The sequence below is a fragment of the Taudactylus pleione genome, unplaced genomic scaffold (genome assembly GCF_031769625.1).
Source record: "Taudactylus pleione unplaced genomic scaffold, aTauple2 ptg000178l, whole genome shotgun sequence".
Lineage (NCBI taxonomy): Eukaryota > Metazoa > Chordata > Amphibia > Anura > Myobatrachidae > Taudactylus > Taudactylus pleione.
The window spans coordinates 6,899,915-6,919,929 of NW_028284580.1; the positions used below are offsets into that span (position 1 = coordinate 6,899,915).

At 43.5% G+C, this 20,015-nt stretch overlaps 1 protein-coding gene across 1 annotated transcript in view; it reads right to left on the bottom strand.

The window, feature by feature from the left end:
• Positions 1–15,937: 15,937 nt before the first annotated feature.
• Positions 15,938–20,015, bottom strand: part of LOC148520046 (janus kinase and microtubule-interacting protein 2) — a 138,832-nt gene continuing 134,754 nt past the window's right edge. The window contains exon 23 of the mRNA XM_088475779.1: positions 15,938–18,506. The gene's annotated coding sequence lies outside the window, so the exon portion shown is untranslated. The remainder of the gene's footprint in view (positions 18,507–20,015) is intronic.

The window sequence follows — 20,015 nt, forward strand, 5'->3', positions numbered from 1 at the left end:
CCAGGGGACGGGATGCCGGACGTCTGTATACCAAAGCTGGAATCCTGACTCCCGTCAGGAAGCCGATGCTGTGATCCCAAAGGGATCAAGATACCAATGTCAGAATCTCGAACACCGGTATCCCGAAGGTAAGCATACGGGTAAGGGTTAGTGTTAGCCCAGTGTTGGCGGGGTTAGGGACCTCCCGAGGAGGATTAGGGTTAGGCACCGACCGGGGAGGGTTAGGCTGCGGGGAGGGGGGTTTAGGGTTAGGTACCACCGGGGGGAGGTTACGGTTAGGCACTAACCCGGGTGGGTTTGATTTAGGGTGCGGGAAGGGGGGATTAGGGATAGGCACCACCGAGGGGAGGTTAGGCACCATCGGGGGGAGGTTAGGGTTAGGCACCACCAGGGTAGGGTTAGAGGAAGAAAGGGGGAGGGTTAGGGTACTTAGATTGGGTCTTCTGACCGGCGGCATCCTGTCCAGCGGTATATCATACAGATTCCTGTGTATGTGTATATAAATATATATATATATATATATTAGATTTATATACACATATATATATATATATATATATACGTACTTGCATATATACACACACACATATATATAATATATATATATATACTAGTATAAACACATGTTTACACATACATAAATACAAATATATACATATATACACATTTACATACATATATATTATATACACATTACAATATATCTTTATATATACATCTTGAGATATATAGATAGACAGACACAGACATTACACCCACCTCTGTTTATGTACACTTTTCTGAGTTTTCTCACTAGTGTCTGGCTGCAGTGTGCCAGATTAGTTGCCAAGGTGGGGTGAGGGGTCAATGGCTGGGCTTTAGAAAACCCAGGGGCAGAGTTTTGAGCATATCGGTATACAGATGAAGGGGGCGGAGCGTAACACGATTCGGGGGTGGGGCTTACCGCAACTCACAATGCACTGTCGGCCTGCCTGGAGGCGGAGTTTCGGACAGTCTGGGGGCGGAGCTATGAGCAGACCCGAGGATAAGCGAGGCTTCAGGTAACGGGCGGGGGTGGAAGGAGTGGGAGATAATCCTGCAGAATGGACGGGGCTTTGGAAACGCTGTAGTGGACTGGTGACAGAAAAAGTTTTTTTTCCTGTCAACACAGCATGCACTGCAGTAGGTCCTGTGGGCCTATTTCATGGGGTGGCCTGGAGCTGGAGCTCCACCCGCCCCATTGTTAATCCGGCCCTGGGTATGTACTATGTAGTCAGGAAACCGGCGGTTGAAATGCCGATGCCTATCATCAGCCCTACGCCGACATCCGAATGCCTGGCTTACCGAACATAGGTAAGCCGGACGTCGGGACCTGATAGCCGCGGGTGCTGGGGGTTAGGTTTAAGGACTTCCGGGGGGGCACCCCTGGAGGGAGGTTAGGGTTAGGCACCCCTAAGGGAGGGTTAGGGGGGGAGAGGGGTTGGTTAGGAAACTTACCAGGCGCCATCGGGATCTTCATCTGCCGGACTTCTGGCGTCAGTATTTCATCCGCCGGGCTTAGGTCCGGTGGTATGTCATACTGATTCCGTGGAAGTCGGCTACTTCTGGCGGATTGGGAACAACTGGGGTCCCAAGGTTGTGTAGCTGCTACTCGAGCACAAGTACCTCTAGCATTGCTAAATGCACCACCAGTTTAGAACCACTGTTCTACAGAATGTTGAAGCAAAAGTGGAACTTGAAGATTGTATAAGCAGAACTACCCAACTCATGTGAATCAGACTGTTCTACATGGAGGAACCTATTACAATTGCAGGAATTAGAGAGGTATGGGCTTCCAGAATTTTTTTAAACTATGATTTAGGTGGAATCTCTCTCAAAAATAATGCGATACATTAGCCCATAGGCTACAATGGGCTAATGTCATATGAAGATGGTATTAGCTACCCACTCTAGGGGGTATATTTAATAAAGTGCGGGTTTTTAGAAGTGAAGTTGTTGCCCATAGCAACCAATAAGATTCTACTTATCCTTTATCTAGCACCTCCTAGAAGATAATAATTATTTTTCTGATACATAGACTGCTTTGGGGACTGCTTTTGCAATGATTAGAGGAATCACTGCAGAATCTCTGATATCTGCTGCAGTGCCCTCTTAATAAATATCAATATTACATTAATAAATTGGCAGCAAGTTTAGTTTTAATAAACATACCCATTAATACCTAATACACCTCCGAGAAATTCCAATAGCTGTAGTCAGACAAGGAATGGACAATACTTACCCAGTCAAAAAGTCAGTAATGGTAAACACAGGAGGGCATGGTTAGGCACTTGAAGAGACGTCAGCACAAAGTTATTCTTATGGAATGGCACAGCAGACAGGGAGAGTCGAAGGTGGCATGGTCAGATATTGTGAGCAGGCCTCAGGGCCTGATTCAATACGGATCGCAATATTGAGTACGCACGCAATTCAACTGCGATAGCAAGCTAATCCATTGCGATGGCAATGCAAACTCAGCACAACATAAGGCATACATGCCTACCCTCCTGGAATTCGCAGGAGGCTCCTGATTTTTTTAGGTAACCCCCCACACCTCCGGAACGGTAGGCACTTCTCCCGCATTCTGCCCACTATCCAATGGAATAGGCAGGATGTGGAGAATATTATCGGGGATCGGTGGGTCCGTATCTTGGGGGTGGGGCCTAATGTAGCGATTATATAAGAATCACATCATTTAGCCCCGACCCTATTTTAAATATGCGTTGTTGCGGCAAATTCCTGCAAGAGGACTGGGCTTCATGATGATATTTTGGCCGGTTCCACCCCCCAACTCTGCCCACCTGCCTCTCCTACCAGGGCTTCTCCCGGGGAGGAGAATTTCTAAGTCGGCAAGTATGCATAAGGACGCCCACTTTACCTTACCCACATCCGTAATGTTTAGCAGCATAGCGAAACCATCGGTACAATGGAGTACCATCGCAGCCTCACACACACTTGCACAAGCCCTGACCTTACTCAGAAATTACTAACATCCACGCACGCTATGAGACCTCACACTGCAAATGGCATCACAGTGGCTAAGTTATGCACACCCCTGCAACGGCGTGTGAACGCACTGGCACGCCTGCGCTTCCCCGACCACCCCCCCATCACCACCCACAAATGGTGATTCCTGTCAATTGTGAGGGGTCTGCGTAGCCTCTGTGATCGCACTCCCGATCGTAATAGCTAGTTCACGCACTGCGATGCATACACATGCGCAGGATGCAACAACCATTTGATTGCGTGGGTATTAGCAACTGCGATCCTTGCTGAATCAGGCCATCAGTATGCACAGTGAACAGCTCTGGGTATAATGGCACACGTGGAGAATCCAGGAAGTGAGGTCACGGGACGTGAGCTGGATCAGTGTATGCAGGTAAGAAAAGTACAAGAGGCACCCATGTAAGAGATTTTGAGCAGGTTGCATTATACAGTGGAATTGTAGCAGGCAGAATGACTGTCAAGGTCAAAACAAGACACATGTTAAACCAATAGAGTTATCCAGACTTGGCTAGGGTACCACCACTGTAGAACGGGGCAGGTCTACTTACATTGGATTGAAGGTTGATAACATCAGGGAGAAATGCGATAAAGGACCTGAACAGCATGCATGTGCCATGGCAAAAGTACATGTGCGGAACCTTTGAACGCACTAGTAGAAATGGTGTTGAACTACTGAGATCCATACTGGCAGTCCAGCACAGGAACCAAGTAATTTGCACCAGTTATGCATCACTGACGGAATAGGTGCCCGTGGCGGCATTGACAGCATTGCTGTAATGAGTCAGACTGACTCGTTACAGTACCTGCCACGGGCCATAGCAGAGGAGGGGGCTGATCCGTCCCTCCTCCCCTCCCGACTCCTCCCCTCCTCTTACCTTTGCCTCAGTGCAGTTGCCGGGGGTCTGACGTCACACTCTAATGACCGGCCCCGGCGCTAACAGTTGAGACAGAGTGATGAAAGTGGCCTGTGTTTCTCCCTCTCCATGCGGTCCTGGTCTCCGTTACTTTGCCTGCTGTCCGGGAAGTTACCTGCTGCAGAGAGGTCAGTTCAGTGTCCTCCCAACTTAATTTATATGTGTGTGTATGGTTTTTTTTCTCTCTCTCTCTCTCTCTCTCTCTCTCTCTCTCTCTCTCTCTCTCATGTGCAAAACATCCTTTTATAAAGCTATACAGGGATGTTTTGTCCATAATGCAATTAATTTACTATATTAATGATTATCCCATTTGATTAACAATTCACCAATCCCACCTATGATATGGCTGCTTCCAGTCCCTAGGAGACTTTTATGCTCAGACGCATATACACCATGGATATCAATTACAAGAATAAGACAAGAAGCCTTTCGCTGGTAGAGTAACAACCAACTACAGCTTTGCAGGGGGGACATGTTTTTGGATTGGATTGCACAGAGGGTGTAGTTTAAAAATGGTGGCAATATAAAATTCTTTATCCATGTGGCATAGTGTAATAGACTATTTTAAGTTCTCTCTCTCTCTCTCTCCTACACCTGTACCTACCTGCTAGTTGGTGGGGGGGCCCTAAAAAAATGTGCACCGGGCCCCGTGATTTCTGTTGCCGGCCCTGCCCAGAGGCAACACTAAATGGGCCACAGTTTTGTAATTGTGCTTGCACAAGTGCCGCTTGTGACATATCCGTCATCATGCAGAAACAAGAGAAGGAGAATAGTAGATAGAAGGATAGTGCTCTTGTTTGTGTTTTAAAGGCGTTGTTGACTAAAGTTTACTTCTGCAAAAAATGCCAAGCCATACAAGGGTATAGATGGGGAAAAATAATTGGAAACAAAGCCATTCAGTCATCTGCCTAAATATATATTTATACATGTACACAGACTCAGCAACAGAAATCTTGGGGCACAGTACATGCATATTTGTGAGTCTCTCCAGCCATTATTACCCTAATTTACAAACCAAAATGTTAATATAAATCACCCTCATATGCTTCAACCAGAAGTACTGTAGTCCTTTCACACTTTCTTAGTTGACCTGACCTATAGTATCTATACACAAACTTATTTTCTTGCCATCGTGTTTGTGTTTTATCCTTCATCTATATATGGTTGTCCTCCCTAACTGTTCTGTCTATCTATCTGTTTGCCTAATGTGGCTGTATCCACTTGCTAGAGGTCTGCTCTATTATTATCTGTCCCCAGGGCCGTAACTAGGCTGGTGCGGCCAGTGCCATGGCACAGGGCACCGCAGGGCAGGGGGCGCTGTTTGGGCTGTCAATTTTCCGGTTTATTATCATTCTCACTTGTAGCTTCCACTTCTTTTATACCCAGCATCTCCTGTCCTCCCCTATCTCTTCCCTGACCCTTCCCCATGAGACCATGGCCCTTTTTCAAGTGCACTCTCTTATGTCCCTATTTTAAAAAAATGAGGGGGGGGGGGTGTGTGTGCTAATGCTCTCTGGCACAGGGCACCAAAAAGTCTAGTTATGGCTCTGTCTGTCCCTATCTACAGTATGTGACATGGCGCTACTGTCTCTCTGGCTCTGTTTCACTGTATATCAACAGATTCCCTTTAATTAATTTTGCCCAGCTTCATGTATAAAGCCTTATGTGCATTTTCCCATCTCCTGTGGGATCAGCTAGAGTGAAGCCTTTGCATTCTGCAGTAGTAGTGAAGATGTGGAACTCCAGGTTTTCACAGTTGCACAGGCCCTAGATGCAGCTCATCACTAAGAGACAGAAATAGTTTAAAATTTTCATACACCTAGTGCTCTGAGCACTGATGCTGAATAGCAGCCAGCGAGTAGACCCAAGTGACTGTAGCAGTGGCATAAATTCATCCCAGATGCCTGGAGGCAAGTTATAATTTGGTGCCCCCCCTGTCACAGCCGCTGACACTGCAATGTAGCAATTCGCATGTAGACAGGCTTTAGATAGATGAAGGCAGCAGCTGATGGTCTGACATGGATCTCTCCACTAGTGTATGGTGGCTTCTCAGGTGCCAGGAAGGAGTACCATGTATTGGGCCACTGTGACGGTACACTCCGGGTACATAGTTACAGCCCTAAGTGGGGTGAGTATGTTGTGGACAATAGGGAAGGTGCCCCTTCAGAGCTGGAGCCTGGCGGCAGGCGCCTCCATTGTCTCCCATAGATCTGCCCCTGGACTGTGGTGCCAGGGACCAAGGGCTATGCTGGTTGATTGTGGCTGCAAGCCACTGCAGTGGACAGACTGCTAAGCGCGAGGAGTGCTGGGACCTTTTATGTTAATTTGCTTATTTTTCTGTATGTACCTGTGTTTCCAGGCCTAAGCCTGAGTATGCTGTTCTTAAGTGTTTGCTGCCAGTAAAAAGACACTGTGTATTCACCGGAAATCTGCCTACCGAGTCCTCATTTCTACACCCTGTGTTACATATGGTGACCCGTACAAGGAATTGCACTGCTGTGTCGCAGCGCAAACACCACATGCTGTCAGTGTGGCCAAGGATTTGAAGACAAACATTCCAGTATTTGTGAGTAATGGTTGGCAGACCTAAATATCCATAGTTATATTAAAATCACTGGGTAATTTGCAGTGCACTGTGAGTTAAGTTGCTGCTGAAAAAAGGAACAAGCTGCTTACATTGTTTTCCCTCATGAGTTTAAATGCTGACTATTATTCACAAGCTAGATTTTGCATGCTGTGTAATCAAATTGACCTGATGATTGAACAGAGTAGAGCTCACATACTGAGGTTTAATTAAGCATTGCATTGCTGAAAGGGAAAAACAATATTTTTCCTGTGTTCTGTTTAACCCCTGCATTTCTAAAGATATATTTATTTGTGTAAACTGGCTTGTCATTGCTCTTATGTAAAAGCCACTAAGTTCTTAAATACACTTCCGACTGTAAAAATGTACTCCAGTAAATTTGTTAGCCTCCCCTCAAAAGACAGAGGAGCAGTTAGTGACCCAATCAATGAGCACAACAAATGCTGCATGGCATCTAAAGAAAATGTCCACTACAGATGACCAAGACTAATATTTGTTAATGTTTGAGACGGTGGCAGAGCGCTTAAAGTGGCCAGCAGATACTTGAGCTGATAGACTTGCCCCCTATCTCACTGGTGAGGCTCAGAAAGCCTATGATGAATTTTTCTCTGCTGATGCGGAGGAATATGACTTAGTAAAAAGTGCCATTCTGGCCTGGTCAGGTCTCACTCCTTCTGGGAAAGTGCAGTGCTTCCACGAATGGTCCCTATTACCAGGGGTTCCAATTTGGGGGCAGGTGGCAAAACTCACCAGACAGGGGCGAAGTTGGCTCCAGCCAGAAGACCGCACTGCCGTTCAGATTGTAGAAATGGTGGTTATTGACCAGTGTATAAGAACCTTAGGGCGGAATATGCAGCGCTGGGTCATACACGCTGATCCTTAGAATTCAGATGAATTAACTACAGTATTGGAGCATTATGAGACCACAGGAAATATAACAAAGTTGCCAGAAAAGAAACCAGGGAATGGGTGACCCGTTAAGATGGCATCCCATTGTCTTGTGACCCCGACTGTCACCCCTCCTCATATCAAATGACCTTGGCATCTCCAGCTGTGTTTCCTTGAGTGTGGAGAGCCAGGTCATGTAAGGTGGGACTGTCCCAGAAAACCAGAGCCTATGGAGTGTGGGGTTGCTAGTTTGAGCGCTGAGTACCCCGCTTTTTGCATGATTGTACCCCTGGATTCCAGACAACAGTTAATGTGGGAAACTGTTTTACTGAATGGCTGAGAACTCCCAGCTATTATAGACTCAGGGAGTGAGCTAACCCTGATCTCAGAGGCTTTCCCCACCCAGGCCAGTGGGAAAGGTGCCAGGGTTAGTTGAAGTATTCTGCATTAATGGATCCACAGAAAACTTCTCCTGGGTGTGAGCCTCACCATAAAGGGGTGCACTTATGAAGTGGTCACCGCAGTTGGTCCTAAGCTCCCCTATCCTATCATATTGGGATGCAATTTCCCAGGACTTGTTGAGCCACAGAGACAACACCACTGTAAAGTCTCCAAGGCTCTACCTTAGAAAAGGGAGATGAGTGGAAAAGCAAGGCCATTCCTCTTTGGAAAAGGAACTTTTGACTTAGCAATATTAAATGAGGATGGCCCCAGTCCAGAGTGGAATACACTGCCGGCTGACACAGACCTGCACAGTTTTGCCCGAGATCAACAAAATGATGCTGCACTTTGGAATGTCATGTCTAGTGTCATAGAAGTTAATGGCATCATAAAAACTGCCTACCCACCGGAGGGCACACCATATTTTGTCCTTAAAGCCGAGCTACTATATGAAGTCAAAGTGGAGCAAGGGAAGAAGATTGAGCAGTTGTTGGTGCCCAGGGTACATATACCAACAGTGTTCAGAGACAGTCATAACCATCTTTGAGTAGGTCATCTCGGAGAAGAGAAAACACTAGAATGTATTCTGCTCTGATTCTTTTGGCCAGGATCATGGCTGAAGTAAAAGGATTCTGCCAACTGTGTCCCATTTGCCAGAAAACCAGCCCAAGGCTTCATTTGAGGGCACCACTAGTGCTAATGCCTATTGTTGGGGTACCATTTGACCGCATTGTAATGGATATCATTGTTCCACTGGAAAAATCAAAGAGGAGTAACCAATATGTTTTAGTAATACTGGATTACGCCACCCGCTATACAGAAGCGATACCCTTACTAAATATTAAAACAGCTACTATTGCCAAAGAATTAATGCTCCTCTTTTCTCATCTCCGATCCCCTAAAGAAATCCTTACAGATCAAGGGACCCCATTGATGTCCCAAGTAATGGCAGAGCTATGTAAGAAGTTAGGAATAGTATATCTGCATACCTCAGTTTACCCCCCACAGACAAATGGGTTGGTGGAAAGGTTCAATAGGACCCTAAAGTCAATGATCCACCGAGCTGTTCTAGATAGTAAACAGGAATGGGATGACGTGCTCCCTTACTTCATGTTTGCTATACGTGAAGTACCTCAGTCCTGCACGGGCTTCAACCTTTTCAAGCTTCTTTTTGGAAGACAGCCTAGAGGCATTTTAAAAGAAGGTTGGGAACAACAGAAGGTGGAGGAACAAAATGTTATGGAATTCGTTAGAACACTATTTGAACGACTGTATAAAATAGGTCTTATTGTGTGAGAAAATCTTATAGAGGCTCAAAGTCAGCAAAAACTAGTCTATGATGTTTCTGTGCAAATTCTGAAGTTTCGTCCAGGGGACAAAGTTTTAGTCTTAGTACCGACACAAGAGAGCAAGTTGTTTGACCATTGGCATGGGCCCTAAGAAGAAGTGGAACCTGTAGGACTGTTAAATTACCATGTCAGGCAGCCAGGAAGAAGACATATGGAGCAGATATATACAATATTAACTTGCTCAAACCCTGGCAAGAGGGGACGTCCATTCCTGTACCCCTGGCTAGATCACTTGCAAGGCAGTGGAAAAGAGTAGAACCGGTGTCCACAAGAAAAAAAGGACGGTTGCTCCTCTGCTGGAACGCACCATGTCCATGAGGTATGAAGAAGACACGCCTCGAAAGGTGGTTCTGAAGGCTGAATGGTCTTGGCTGTCGCAAAAGGAAAAGTACGCTTCCCCAAGCTTGGAAAAGTGAAAGGGGGGATGTGTGGTGAGAGGGCTTGTCTCTCACCTGAATTGCCCACATTCCTGTGGGATCAGCTCCCTCCAAGAGAGGCTAGAGTGAAGTCTGTGCATTCTGCAGTAGCAGAGGTGTGGAACTCCAGATTTTCACAATTGCACAGGCCCAGCTCCAGCTCATCCATCACCGAGAGATAGAAAGAGTTTAAAACTTTCATACACCTAGTGCTCTGGGCACTGATGCTGAATAGCGCCAGCGAGTAGGTCTAAGTGAGTGTAGTGCCAGGGACCAAGGGCTACGCTAGGAGAGCATGGCTGATTGTGGCTGCTAGCCTTTTATGTTCATTAGTTTATTTTTCTGTACGTACCTGTGTTTCCAGGCCTAAGCCTGAGTATACTGTTCTTAAGTGTCTGCTGCCAGTAAAAAGACACTGTATATTCACCAGAAATCTGCCTACCGAGTTCTTATTCCTACACCCTGTGTTACAGTATATAGATTTATACATACATATATTTAAATAAACATGCGTTTTAAGTATTTACTATATTATAAATACACACACATACATATGTACTGAGTCTTTCAATTTGGACATTATTACATAAATGCATAAATATGCATATTGCATAAAAAGCCTTGTGAGCGTTGCTGGAAATGTTTTCAAAATTTGGGGGTAATCTAATGCTGTGGGACTACATATAACAGCATGCCCTGCCACAGTTTTAGCATTTCCTAATAGCAAAACTTTGGCAGTGCATGCTGGGATATGTAGTCCCACGGCAGCTGGAGTGCCAGGGTTCGCCACCACTGCACTATACAGACCTTATTACCTGCTAGACAGGTGCAATACAGACATTTCACTGTTCACTTGAGAATCTCTGGTAATATAAAATATTAAGCTCATTACCTAGTAGATTGTATACAAAATAAAACCTACAGTATTCCCTAAGGGCTAATATACAAGGCAGACACCATTCACTGGCTAGTATACAATACAGACTCAGGGCCTGATTCAGAGTTGTACTCTATGCCGATGTTTTTGCAAATGGAGCAATTTTTTGCCACTGCACGTGTCTGAGTCCCACTGTGCATGTGTCAAGGTATATTACCATAGCCGCACGCAGCAAGTAGTTATTTGCAGTGTGTGCGACAGGCAGAGACAGTAGCGTATGCACACAGGCCCCCACACCCTGCACCCATATATAGTTATACTTACCTCTTTGCAGTATCCACAGTGCTGCTCTCCATTTTCCCAGAGACCGACGCATGCCCAGTAGATTCTGGCATCAAGACAGAATCTACACGCTGCCAGAGAAGTAGGAGCCCGCACTGAGTCTGCACATGAGCCCTCTCCTCTCTTAAAACACCCCTAGGCAGAGAGTACTTTGGAGAGGCAATGGGGAATGTTGGCAAAAAATGTCTCACATCCTACATCTGTGATCCTGTACGAAGTAAACAGGACTCTCAATTACAGCGACCATTCTGACTGACCGTAGACTTATTCGAGAAGTCGATGTTCGCCTGATCTGTGTCCGATGCTGCGTATGTGTACTTGGTTGTGGACAGCTGCGATGGTTCAGGTGGGCATCTCAGTACAATTCCAGACTGCTGTTACATTAGCATATTTTCACACATCCACAGCTACAAACATCAAAGCTGTGGCAGCAATAGTGTACAACTCTGAATCATGCCCTTAGTTCTCAGATAATGGACATTATTAACCCAATTCTCTAGTGACTAGTATAACATACTATTATCTGCGACTAAGTAACAATATAGACCATATTCTATGGTGTAAGGTGTACAATACAGACCACATTTGTTCATATACAGCTCTCATACCGTTGTGACCAGTTATATACAAAACCTATCTTCTGGAGTCTAATATAGAGTACAAACCCTATTTTATGGTGGCTAGTGGACAATATTTAGCACATTCTTTCAGAGACATAACAGAACCTAAATGTGCCCTGTAACAGCTCGCCCCCTTAGCGCCAACATCGTGACATTGGGCACATGATATCATTACGTCGTGCAGAGGAGATAGGGCCAGCAGCACCAGTATATGCAGCGCTGACTGGAGATTCCTGAGAACTCTCCAATCAGCTGCACAGACTGCAGGATGACTGGAGCATCTAAAGGATGCTCCGTCAGTGCTGCAGCAGCAATCCTGGCTGCAGGGTGCCGTTCCTGCCACACTGCTAGGCAGAAGCCATGCACGTGGGGCGGCAACTCTAGCTAAGAGCTTCTGAAATCATAGAAATATACCTGACAGGGCCGTAACTAGGGTGGTGTGACCAGTGCCATGGCACAGGGCACCGCAGGTCAGGGGGCGCTGTTTGGGCATGTCACTTTTCCTGTTTAATATCATTCTCACTTGTAGCTACCTCTTATTTTATCCCCAGCATCTCCTGGCCTCCCCTATCTCTTCCCTGGCCTTTCCCCATAAGGCCATGGCCCTTTTACAGGTGCACTATCTTATGTCCCTATTTAAAAAATGGGGGGGGGGGCAATGCTTTCTCTGGCACAGGGCACAAAAAAGTCTAGTTACGGCTCTAATACATGATGTTTGTGTGCTGGTTAGGTGTGACTTGGGGCACCTCAAGCATATGATTTGGGAGAAATGAGGTATCTAACCTATCACACATTCCAGAGCAGTCTTGTTTACAAACATTTTATAGCTTAAAAAATAGATACTAATGTGAACATCCCATATTTAATGTCTCTAATACAATAAGGAAATTATTTACAGTTATGGTTTAAAAATTACTTGTGCGGTCCTGGCATAGACCCTGGGTTAATAAACGACCAGCCAGTCATCAGGGGCATGGCCATGACATCACTATGGGGGGTCGAAAAGTAAGGTGTGGGAGCCCTTCTAAGTTGAAACCTGGATCTTTCTTTTTTTTGTCCACCGACCGTCCCAGAATGAGCAGAATGTAATTCTGTATGTTTTTCCTTTTTATTTTTACATTTCAAGATACGTTTGTCTATGTATTCTGTAACCCTATTTATTTATTTATTTATTTATACAATTTTTGTAACTAAGCATTGTACTTCTTTTTGGAAATAAAGTGTTTTTTTATTGATCTATTTTCATATATGCTCCAGAACCCAGTCTTTGAAGAAGCTTTTAGATCACTAAGGTTACTCTGTAACTAATATTTATTGCTAGAATCATGGGGAGAACAGCTAACTGAGTGCTATTTTACGTCGCAGAGACTATGTAATTGAGTAGTGTATTGGAGACCTGTGGCCACTTTTATTTCCATGAAAGATGGTAAGCAAAAGAGGTGCATGGTATAACAGGCAGAGTGATAGAATATTAATTGTATAATATTAATCTCTGCCCTTGTTACATCAGGACTTGCGTGATGTGTGTGAACCAGCCACTGCGATCGACTATGCAGACCCATAGCAGAGTGATTGACAGGAAGTGCCATTTGTGGGTGGTGAGCGGCCGAACGCAGGTGTGCCATTGCATTTACATGCCGTTTCAGGGGCATGCATAAATTATCCACTGAGTAGCCATACGCAGTGTGAGGTCTTATAGCGTGCGTGGCTGTTAGCAATTTCTAAGGTCAGGCTTTGTGCATATGGGTCCGATGGTACTCGTTTTGCTATTCTGCTAAGTATTACAGATGTGCGTATGGTAAAGTGGGCATCCTTATGTAGTGCTGTGTTTGCGTTGCGATCGCAGTGGTTTGGCTTGCTATCGCAGTTGAACTTCATGCGTATGCAGTATTGAGATCCGTAGTGAATCTGGCCCCTAATCCGAGTCAAATAATGATTCCTATAGTGGTCCCTAAAACTCGGTAACACCTAAACAAACATCAGAAACTTTTGCATAGTTCACTTACAATTTGGATTTCCCTGCTGTCTGATTCATTAACACAATAATCATTCTGAACATTCTGTTATAATGTCTTATACTCATTTTCAAATCCAGACAGCTTATCTGTTTGCACCATCATCATTACCAACTTATTTTGTAAAAAAAAAACTTTTATTAATTGTGGTTATGTATGTGTGTTGTCACAACTCATACCTTGGAAGTTTGTAGAAGATCCAAAACTTTTGCACTGTTTATTTTCTAATTTGCATAATTCGCTCTGAATCTGGAATATCCTTGAATGGTATTATATGGTTGCACCCAGGCAGTTAATATGTTTTACCTGGAATTATCTTATAAAAGGCAGAGGCCATGTCATCGTACCTGCGTGAGAAGCAACACAGTATGTCACTCTCTACTGGGAATGTGTTTCAAGGAGTTTACATTTGCCCTAGGTTTTTAACCTATGTGAGTTTAAAATTCAAGTGTAGTTTAGGTTGGTAAAATAAATCTGTTTGTCACAATATTCATCTTACGTAAAAGCTGGGAGTGGACGGGCCTGTCGTAGTTTTTAGGCTACCCATTTTAGGTAATAGCCTGATTAGCAATCTGCAGCGGTAATATTTTGGACCCATCACTCGCTGTGTCGCTTTTATTGTGCCCAGTGTTGTCTCTCTCCTTTCTTCCATCTCAGGGCCTGATTCAGAGCCACTCGTAAGCGGCCGCTCGTTCGCTCCGAGCAATGTTCGTACATCTGCGCATGCGTATGGGTTGTAATGAGTCAGTGCGGTCGGAAATCGTGTGCTCGCAAAATAGCGAATGCCTGCTAATTTGAGTGACAGGATGAGGCGTTTGTGGGTGTTAACAGGGGAAGGTGCTTGAAAACGGGGAGTGGAGATCCGAACGCAGGCGTGCCAAACGGTCAAAACGGGCGTTTTAAGGGTGTGCATAATTAAGAAAGCAGCGTCATCGACCACGTCACTTGGTTGTCTTTTAGCCTGAACTGCTCGCATGATTGCGGTAGGAAAATGCTACCACAAGAATAGTGAGCAGTTCATACGCCTTTCGATGTACTTGATTAATCTAATAAATAGCGGAGATGACGTAGGATGTGAGCGGCCAGGGGGCGTCTTTACAAAATAGCGAGCACATGTTTTGTTCACTCGTTCAGACATAGAGGCGTCAACAGACCGCAAAGGGCGAGCACTCTATTTAAATATCCGGGCCCTTTTTCTGAATGAGCGAGCGCAAATAGCGTCCTTCTCTGAATCAGGCCCTCAGTCCCCCACCCCTTCTCTCTCTATCATTTCTGTACTCCCTGTCTCCATCTCTCTCATCTCTTTCCCTCCTATCACCCTTCCACCCAACATCTCTCTCTCATCTCTGTCCTCTCACATCCCCTGGTGCATGTGGAGGTTTTACAGGTAGGATAGGGAGAAAGGGTGTTACTGGTTCCATGCACTGACAGAGAACAGTCTATGGGGATAACTATTAATTATCAAAGGTTTGGTCGAAGGTTGTGGTCTGATGATGGAGGTCTAATGGTACCCCACTATCAATGGCAGAGAGTGCAACAATTTATTTCCGGGTGCTTGGCGCATAGCTCTGTCCCTTCAATTCACCATTTAGTCTCTGCACCCTTACCTAAATCAGTCTGCCACACACTGCACATAGCTCTGTCCTGTCCTGTTATGCTGCTTAATTTCCAATACCATTCCCTAATTGGTCAATCACCCAGTGTCTCACAAGCAACAATGGCATGGGTGTATCTATAATCTTTCATTTGTTACAGGGTGTGTTGTGCACATTGTCCCCTGGTTCCAGAGGGGCCCACACCACACACCCTGCACCCATACATTCTCTCCAGAGTCAGGTGCTCAGAAATCACTGGAAAATTGGCACAGCCACCATTTTTGTAAAATAACCAGGAACATGCCACCAGTGAGGTGGGCTGTGGAGGCTGTACACGGCCCTCCTTCTTTCTTAAACCGCTTCTAAACTATGGCTATCAATGGTGCACCCCATTGATGGCTTCCTGATGATAATATCTTGCCATCAATGTATAGCATCATAGATACAGACTATTGATGGTGAGCAATTCGATGACGATCCCTACCTGTGCATCAGACAACGCTAGATAGAGAAAAGAAACTGTATGTTCATGTCAAGCAGCCAGTGAGAACTGTGAGGGGAGGAAGGGGGCAGGGCTTCTCTACAGCCAACAAAATGGAAATATGACGGCCAGGCTAACTAGGTCAACCAATTACTTCTGTTTAATGTCAATGTCTGTTTATATGACAGTTTCTATTCTAATGTATGTTGGTGTTTTCTGCTTACAAGGTAAAATTATGTGTGTGCTTTACTGTTCTTTTTATGGGCACATACATTCTTCAATGCTTTTGCAAAAATCCAAGTGATGGTTATGCTGACAAAGAAAATAATGTACAAAATGGACACCCACAGTATAAAAATAATTAAATATACAAATGGCTATTGGCCAGAGGTATGGTACAAAAGCAAACTGTACAGTTTAATATTTAGGACAAACCATGTCAGTCATTTTCTTATTCACAGGAAGTACACTTTTATAGGCTACAGTAATCCATCCTACTATATACACCAGTTATAGAAGTCTGTACAGTCTTTATTTCACAAATACGGTATGTGGACTTGCCGGCAGTATAAATATTGTGACCAGTTGTATGAACATTGATTTGGTGAGGCTATTTGTTGGAAAACTTCATAATGCAGGGATGTCGTAGAAGTCTATTCATTAGAAAACCCAAGGACTTGAATGAATGTCTCAAATTAAATAAAAATCTGTATTTTACAATTAAGAGGACCAGTGTCATATAAAAGCTTTCCCATGATTAATATTACATATCACTATCTTGCAATGGGAACACTTTGTTCCATTAAGTATTATTAATAAACATTCTCCACTTGCATTTTCATGCTTCTTCTTCAAAACCCTTTCCCTCTGTGAAATACACTGGCATGCCAACGACATCTGGGTTCTCCAGAGGACTTCACTGTCATAGGAAAAGGTGTTAATGGAACAACCTGGGAAACACTGTATGTACAATTTGAGGAGAGGTAATTGTTTAAAAAAAATTAAGGGGGACAAACTTTTAAAATAATTGAATTTCATAAAAAATAAAATAAAAAAAACATTAAAAAAATATTATATTATTCAGAAAGCCATGTAATGTTCTTAGCCTTGTGGGGTGTCCTTAAACTATTAATTTCATGAGCCGTTTTGATAATTACAGCATTCAAAAGCGGGGAGTAATATGATAAGATATATTAAAAATCAGTTTAAAAATACTGTTTTGTGTCAGTAAATTGAAAGCAGAGGACAATACTGGTGTCTTCTCTTTGACACAATATATTGACACAATATATTGCACAAGGAAGGGACAACAGTAGTACTTTAGAGCTAAGACTCCCCCGTAATTCTGAAAGCCTATATCTGGATGTTGGCTGTTACATTTCCATAGATTCTGGTTTTGTGTAATTCACTACTAAAAATGTTGCTTGTCAGTGAATGTTTCTTTATTTTTATAAAATAGCAATATAAAAAAAAAAAAAAAAAATTCCCAATGGTTGCTACTGTTTACGGAGCATGAAATATCATAGTCACCATAGATGTTCATGTTAAATGTACGTCTCAATGTTGGTTTGCAGGTTGTATATGCTTGTCCTTTAGCTTTTCCTATAAGGAAGCAGCACTGAGACTGTGCAAGCTGTCAGATATGTGCAAATGGTGAGAGCTATAAGTCAACAAATGAGTAGGAAATACTTTTTCTGGAATAAATATCTATATACAGCATGGAAGCTAATCCTGGGATAGTCAAAGCTCATAAGCACAGCTTAAAATGAGTGGCAACCTACAATAAATAACATTTGTATTGCTCTGTGTTAGAAGCATTTCTGTATACTTTATGTACATTGCTGCTTCCCAAAGCAAAAGGAACAGGATTCCCCCCCAGTAGCAGACAATGCTACAGATTTACGCACACGTTCATGTGTAACATGGTGTGTCGTCAGCATAATATATGGAGTATACGGTAGGCTCCGAGGTTTTAGGCGTAAGGCACTACATTTGCCATTTTTAAAGTTACCACTTTCAAAGCTCAACTTTTTAAAAACTGAATATCTGGTTAGTTAATGCTTTCATCTAGTACCATAAGGCAGTATCTTCACAGTGAAACCAATCCCACTATTACAGTAGTTACTGTATAATAACGTAGGTGTATGTTCACCGCTGCATAGACTGCTAGTATGCAATTAAATGCATAAATGTCAACAAAGGAATTAGTGTTATTGTTTTAGAAGTAATGGCATTATATACTCAATTTACATAATTATGCCTATTGTCTTAAGTAGTGAAAAAAAAATGTAGTGGGTAAAACTTAGTAGAAATTTCCCATAGAGTTCTCCTGCTGTTGAGCCCACGCCTTTGTTCCTAATGCTAAATGCGCTGGAGAAATTAGATGGATGCACAGCAATTCCTAATTGTTATAAAGTTGAACTCTCCCCCCAACAATCCGTAGTTACATTTCACTTGTCACTATTCCTGAGTTGAGACGAATAGCATCCCTGTATAAAGTAAACCACACTGTTATCAATGAACATTTTATAGTAAATAACCTAGGCGGGGGTGGGAATATGTTTCCGGCTTTGTCCTTTTGTAGTTTATTGTTCCTATTTCTTTCATTGGATTTATGGTGTTACGTTAAAAGTGTTCCCCTGCACAGCAGGGAATAGTTTGTTTCTCAAAAGCTTTGGTTCTATACCCAAGACGCGTTTCTTCTGTTGACCTGTTGTTCCTCTTGGACTGTACACGTTTTCTTTTAGAATAAGCGCTTACTTTTCCACTGAGTGCAGCATATATACTGTGACTTTAGACCGGCCACACCACAACTGTCAAGTAGCAGACCAGGAACAATGGCTTTGAATTGCAAGGTCATGTATTTCTCACTTTAGCAAAGATGTAAACAGTATTGTCCTCTCTGCAAATATGGAAGCATTGGTCTTTTTTGCAAAGGCTCATCCATGTTTCCTAGTTTCCTGAAATGAAGGCAAAGAAATAGGAAAAATGTTATGCTACATAGAGAAACCATGAATAACCGCTGCATCTAGCAAACAGAGCTGGACAATGCAAGGATGATCAATGGGAAACAATAGGGGTGGCAGTAGCTGCTACTTGGCCCAGTTTTGAACCCTACAATCTGCACTAACTAATATCTTAGCCATGAGCGGGACAGAGAAAATATACGGTGGGGCAGACATGAGGGCAGGGCAGAAAAAAACATGTAAACAAACTAAGAACATCTGAGATCTCAAATGAAGAGGGACTTATCAGAAATTGGGTGTAGCTCGAGGGAAGGTGAGATTGGTTGGGTGTATCCCGGGTGGAATGTAAGTGATTTATGAGCACTGCTTATTTCTGCTTATTAATTGTTGGAGGAATGTTCTGATCACTAAACCCTGTCATATCTCAAATAAAAACCTTTTACAATAAATTCACTGAATTGACAAAGTTTATACAGAATAAGAATAATAAGATTAATAATTGTATTTTTATAGCACTCATCCACAAATGGGCTCAAGGCGCTTGATCATGGCAGCTCCCAATTGGCACACAATAAGACAAAATTAATGGTAAGTATTAGTAGCATCAGCAATATACAGTCAGGTGCATAAATATTGGGACATTGACAGAATTTTCATATTTTGGCCTCTATTCACCACCACAATGGCTTTGAAATGAAACAAACAAGATGTGCTTTACCTGCAGACTTTCAGATTTAATTTGAGGGTAATTACATCCAAATCAGGTGAACGGTGTAGGAATTACAACGGTTTCTATATGTGCCTCCCACTTTTTAAGGGGCCAAAAGTAATGGGACAAACTAAACAATCCTAAATCTAACTTTCACTTTTTAATACTTTGTTGCAAATCCTTTGCAGGCAATTACAGCCTGAAGTCTGGAATGCATAGACATCACCAGACGCAGGGTTTCATCCCTGGTTATGCTCTGCCAGGCCTCTACTGCAAATGTCTTCAGTTCCTGCTTGTTCTTGGGGCATTTTCCCTTTGTCTTCATCAAGTGAAATGCATGCTCAATCAGATTCAGGTCAGGGGATTGACTTGGCCATTGCATAACATTCCACTTTTTAGCCTTAAAAAACTCTTTGGTTGCTTTTGCAGTATGCTTCGGGTCATTGTCCATCTGCACTGTGAAGCGCCGTCCAATGAGTTCTGAAGCATTTGACTGAATATGAGCATATAATATTGCCTGAAACACTTCAGAATTCATTCTGCTGCTTTTCTCAGCAGTCACATCATCAATAAATACAAGGGAACCAGTTCCATTGGCAGCCATACATGCCCACGCCATGACACTACCACCACCATGCTTCACTGATGAGGTGGTATGTTTTGGATCATGAGCAGTTCCTTTCCTTCTCCATACTCTTCTCTTCCCATCACTCTGGTACAAGTTGATCTTTGTCTCATCTGTCCATAGGATGTTGTTCCAGAACTGTAATGGCTTTTTTAGATGTTGTTTGGCA